Raw genomic sequence first — 5,889 nt, 5'->3', positions numbered from 1 at the left:
AAGACATGACTCACATAGTAGATGGGTCTCTATATGTTGTCCTCTTCTTTTAGCAGCACTACACTCACTGTGACGGGGGTCGCTGCTAGGTAAATCTGTAATTCTTTATTGGGCTCTGGGCGCCCAAGCAATAGTGGGTTCTGGAGGCATACTTTCAATTCTTCAAACGCTTTCTGGCACTCCTCCGTCCATGCAAAGTCTTTAGGACTTCGGAGGTTCTTCAGCGTCTTGAAGAATGGCATACACTTGTCTCCGGACCGTGACACGAACCTTGATAGGGCGGCGATCCTTCCGTTCAACCTTTGTACTTCTCTGATTGTCCGAGGTGGTGCCATCTCTTAGATGGCCTTGATCTTGGATGGGTTGGCTTCTATTCCCCGTACTGAGACCATGAACCCTAGGAATTTTTCGGACGTCACCCCGAAAGCACACTTCGCAGGGTTGACTTTCATCTGGTTCCTTCTCAGTACGGCAAATACCTCTTCTAGGTCGGCGAGGTGTTGATGAGCTTGGACGCTTTTCACGAGCATGTCATCCATATACACCTCCATGTTGCGCCCAATCTGTTCCTCGAACATCTTGTTAACCATCCTCTGGTAGGTGGCCCCTGCATTCTTCAGTCCGAACGGCATGACACGGTAGCAGTAATTCTCCTTGTCCGTTCGGAAGGCGGTGTAAGACTCGTCATCCTCATGCATGAGGATCTGGTTGTACCTGGAGTAGGCGTCCATGAAACTTAGCATCTCATGTCCTGCAGTAGCGTCGATTAGCAGATCGATCCTAGGTAGTGGGTACTCATCTTTGGGGCATGCCTTGTTCAAGTCAGTGTAGTCGACGCACATCCTCCTCTTCCCGTTAGACTTGGGTACCATGACAACATTTGTGAGCCAGGTGGGAAACTTTTCTTCTCTAATGAACCCTGCTCGGCTCAACTTCTCGACCTCTTCTTTAATGGTTGCCTGTCGGTCGAGGGTAAAATTTCTTCTCTTCTATTGGACGGGCTTCCTGGTTGGGTCTACTTGCAGTTTGTGCTCTGCTATGGATCTTGGAATGCCGGGAATGTCTACAGTCGACCATGCGAAGGCATCCATATTGGTCTGGAGGAGGTACCCCAGTTCTTCTTTCTGCTTGTTGCTCAGTAGTGAGCCCATCTGTACGACCTTGGAAGGGTCGTCTTTGCTGAGTGGCCAGGGGATGAGGTCCTCCACCGGTCTTCCTCTCTTCTCTGTCAGCTCGTCTCTCTGGTCACTGACCAGGTTCTCTATGCATAGTGCCATCCCTCGTGTGTTGCCATTGTTCTTCTTCACAAAGGTGACATAGCATTCTCTGGCCTTCTTCTGATCACCTCGAACTTCTCCCACACCATTGTCGATGGAGAACTTCATCTTCAGGTGGATTGGGGATACGATGCCTCTGAGGGCCGTTAGTGATGGTTGCCCTAGGAGGCCATTGAATGACACCACGGACCTGACCACTATGAAGTTCACCATAATGGTCACCTGACGAGGGTGTTCTCCGAAGGTGACGGGTAGCTCTATAGTGCCTTTGATGGAGGCGGTGGCGCCCGAGAATCCATGGAGGTAGGTGGGCTCTGGCTTGAGTTGATCGTCTCCAAATCCGAACTGACGGTAGGCCTCCAGTGAGAGTACATCCACGAATGCCCCTGTGTCTATCAGTACCCTATGCACGGGTCGATTGGCTATCTCCACCTGTACTACCAGGGCATCCTCATGTGGAAAGCTCACACCTTCCAAGTCGTCATCCGAGAAGGAGATCACTGTCTCGGTCTTCGCCATCTTGATTGGCTTCTCTGCTACTCCCACGAACCTGGCATGGGCTTTGGCCTTTCTGGTAGACTCTTGCCCCAGTCCTCCAAGTATGGTGAGGATGGGGGCTCCCTTGGTGCCACTTGGCTCTGCTGCATCTCTTCTCTCGCCAGTGCGGTCTCTTTCTTTATCTTGGTCCGCTCTCCTTTCTTCCCTCCTTGGTTCTCTTTCTCGGTCATGTCCTCGATCTCCTTGGCCCGAACGGCCATCACGTCTCCCCTTCACATACTTGTTCAGACTCCCTGCTCTCACAAGGTTTTCTATCTCTCTCTTGAGTTGATAGCATTCCTCTATGTCATGCCCATAGTCCTTGTGGAAGAGGCAGTACTTGTTAGGGTTGCGTTTCTCAGGTCCTGCCAGCATGGGTCGTGGCCATTTGACTAGGTCACGGTCTTGGATTTGCATGAGGATCTGTGACATGGTGGTGTTGAGGGGTGTGAACTCTGGGCTGCTTGCCCTCTCACCTTTCTCTGATCGACGATCACTTCTTCCCGATGGGCGATCGCCCTTCTCCTGTCGTCGCTCAGTCCTTGATCTTTTATTCTCCTTGCGGTCATCTGGTGCTGACCTCTTGTTGTCTTGGGCCTTGCCTTCAATTGCCTTTGTCCGTGACTGTACTATCTCGGCCATGTTGGCGAACTCATTACATCATTCCAAGAGCTCTTTCATGGTCTTGGTCTCATAACATGCCAAGTCCTTGATTAGTTCCATGTCTCTGAAGCCCCCTGCTAGGGCTGCATGCTGGGCCTGGTCATCCAAGTCTCTGACTTCCAAGGATTCCTTGGTGAACCTGCTGACATACTCCCTGAGGGACTCCCTAGGGTTTTGGATCACGTTTAGCAAATTGATCGTGGTCTTCTTCTATTTGACACTGCTCTGGAAGTGGGTCACGGACTGTTCACATAGCTCTGTAAACGATCCGATCGACCGTGGTCGTAGTCTAGAAAATCATGAGGTCGTCACACCCTTGAGGGATGCAGGGAATGCTCGATAGGACACCACATCCGATCCACCATATAGTGTCATCATGCCATTGAAGTAGTTGATGTGGTCATTAGGGTCAGTGGTACCACTGTAGAGTTCAAAGGTAGGTAACCTGAACTTGGATGGCAGTGAGGCTGACATGATCTCTTCTGAGAAGGGATGTTGTCCAGGGATCGAGTGTGTCTCACCCTTGGTTTGCTTCTTCAACCCTTCCAGCTTTTCGTCCAACTCTCGGAATCTCTTGTCTAGCTCTTCATCCCATGTTTGTCCTTCACGTCTGACTGATCGTTCACTATGAGCTCGTTCACGTCCTCTCCTGGAAGTCCCTTCCCGTCTCGACTGTTGGCGAGATGGTGAAGGGTCACGTCATGACGAATCTTGTCTCGACCACGAGGGGCTTCCTTCACGGTAAGTCTGGCTTCACTCTGATACATGACTTCCTTCTAGTCGACCATCAAACACCAACCTTCGAATGGACCCTTCAGGGTTAGGTACCACGGATCGGTGTGATGGTGTTCTCCCCCGGTCCGACCGTACTGGGAGGTCTGCCATTCTCCTTGGATGTTGGGAGAGTTCTCCTAGTTGCCTAGTGTGCCTCTCAAACTTATCACCCCTGGGAGGTGATCTCCTAGGGCTTTGCTCCCACCTCTGCTCCTGCCTACGACGATGGGTGACCGCCTTCTACCTGAGGTATTCACGAAAGCGTCGTTGTTCTTCGAGGATCTGACGTTGCAGGTTGTTAATCTGACCCACAGTGGCTGGTGCATTAGGATTAGGTACTAGCTCCACGGGGGCTTCAATGGCTGCTTTCGGGTTGAGGTTGTCCACCCCCACTTGTTGGTTCTCTGGGATCTCCTCCTCATGAGAGACACGATCATTGACCCTGCGACGTGAACTCTCTGGAGGAGGTAATCCGTTCCCCTCCCTCAGGGCATTGTTGGTGGATGGAGCGGTCTTCCTGCGTGCCATGGTTGAACAAATATGGAAACAAGCTAGTAGATACTATGGTTAGCGTCGTTCCCACAGACGGCTCCAATCTGTTGCGTCAAGAAATCGATCAGCGGTCCTTCGAGTGCCATAACCTGCAAAAGACCCTGGGGTGACAAAGGAGAACCGATGTGGTTCCGGCCTAGGACTCTCCGATGCCTAAGTTAGATCTCTCTGAACAAACATATGAATAGTATTATTCAATATGAGTTAAGATGTCCCCGATGGGACTGTGTACCTTGCATTTTATAGTAGTGTCTGGCGGTGTGGAGAGTCCCAGTTAATGTAGAGTGTTTATTGTAGGTGATAGAATCCCTGAGTAGCAGGGCTTATCCTGATTGGTTGTCTGCCCGAGAGATGTAGTGTCCTTGATAGACTAGGTAGTTGTCTTCCCGAGAGATGTAGTGTCCTTGGTAGACTAGGTAGTTGTCTTCCTTAGAGACGTGGTGTCTTTGGACGTTGCCTTCCTGTGGGATGTAGTGTCCGAGTGGCCTTAGTAATCTTGATGGATAGACTCATCTACGTAGTAGATGGAGTTCATGGTGTATGAGTCCGTTCACTCCACGTGATTCGATAGGCGGTGGCCTAGAGTCCTTGGTGACGTTGTCTTGTTGATGACGATCCGAGGGAGCTTGTGCTTGGAGTTGACGTGTGTGGGCACGACGTGTGCTAGGGACGTCATGCCCAAGTCCGGGTCCGCGCCCACGATCCGCGCCCGAGGTTCCCAAGTTGGGTTGGGTCAAATCCTTACTTGGTTCTTCATTTTTGGGTTCTTGTCCTGAACCGGTCTTCCTTATTGGATTTGGACATGTGGCGGCCCCTGATTGGTTGGTGAGAATTTGGGCTCATCACCAAGTAAGGAAAATGGTATCTTCATGTAAAGTGTACAAATGAGGCCTTAAATATGCAAGCTAATATATCTTGAAGTTATATTCTTGTAATAAGATCACCCCTGAGTAAAAAGTAACAGGAAAAAGATCTTCATGCTTTCCGCTTAAAGTATATCTTCTCGTAGTGTTTCTTTTATTCATTTTCTCTTTCCTCCCTAAACATTGTGGGTCCCTACTAATAATATTGTTTCGTGTGTTGTCATTGGTAGAGTGTAGAAGATTTCTCCTATGCCAGCAGCATGGGTAACCATTTTCCTGTTGAAAATATTCATCCAAAAGATACATGTAAGCACATATAACAAGGGGAATATAATACTTATCTAAATCATAGACAAACCAATGTTGATGACGGCAAATTCAAGCACCATAGAAAGCGTCACGAACCCAAAAACACATTGAGAAACTTAAGGATTGGAAACCCATGATTCTAAAAAAATTCCAGGTTTTTCGGGATCGTTGATGATTTTAATCACATGAACAATAGAACCCTAATCACCTTACTACAATGATGTGAAGCAAATCAGTCAAAAATGGTAAGATCGTCGATGTTTTCATGGAATGAAATCTTCCTTTGATTGATTCCCCAATAAAAAATGGTAAGATTCCCCCCCCCCCCTTCTCGTGGATTTGAGGCTCCCAGATCTCTGAATCGCGGCTTGAAAGGCTCAATACGAAGAACAAGGAAAAAATTGGGTTTTAAAACCCTAACCACCTTACCATAATGCTGTGAAGCAAATCAATGCTTGCATGAAATGAAATCGATTCCCCAGGTCAAAAACGGTAAGATCCCCCCTCCTTTTATCGCAATTCCGAATACATAAAAGTATGATCACAAAACAATAGTCAACAACTCCACTCAACATACTAATGAAACAACATTAAAAAAAATATATTTAATATCAACAAATTTCTTGTTTGCAAAAAAACGCATTTGTGGTTGCATCATAAATTTATCATGGAGATAATTTGGCCATGCGGCCTTACACATAATCCACCTAGAGAGACCATCAGCCAAAGCAATATAGCATTCCATGGCTCGAAATGCCATAAGGTCCGACCTAGTCTCAATGATAAACGAGTTACTTAACCCAAACAATCTCAAATGAAGTTTAGACTTCTAAATATAAATTTCATATAACCCAAAAATATGTATGCAAATGAACATTTTTACCTAACTATATCCAAATAAGTTGTATTAAACC

This window comes from Telopea speciosissima, chromosome 8, assembly GCF_018873765.1.
Source record: "Telopea speciosissima isolate NSW1024214 ecotype Mountain lineage chromosome 8, Tspe_v1, whole genome shotgun sequence".
Lineage (NCBI taxonomy): Eukaryota > Viridiplantae > Streptophyta > Magnoliopsida > Proteales > Proteaceae > Telopea > Telopea speciosissima.
The sequence above is the reverse complement of the archived record's forward strand: the minus strand, read 5'-3'. Positions refer to the sequence as shown.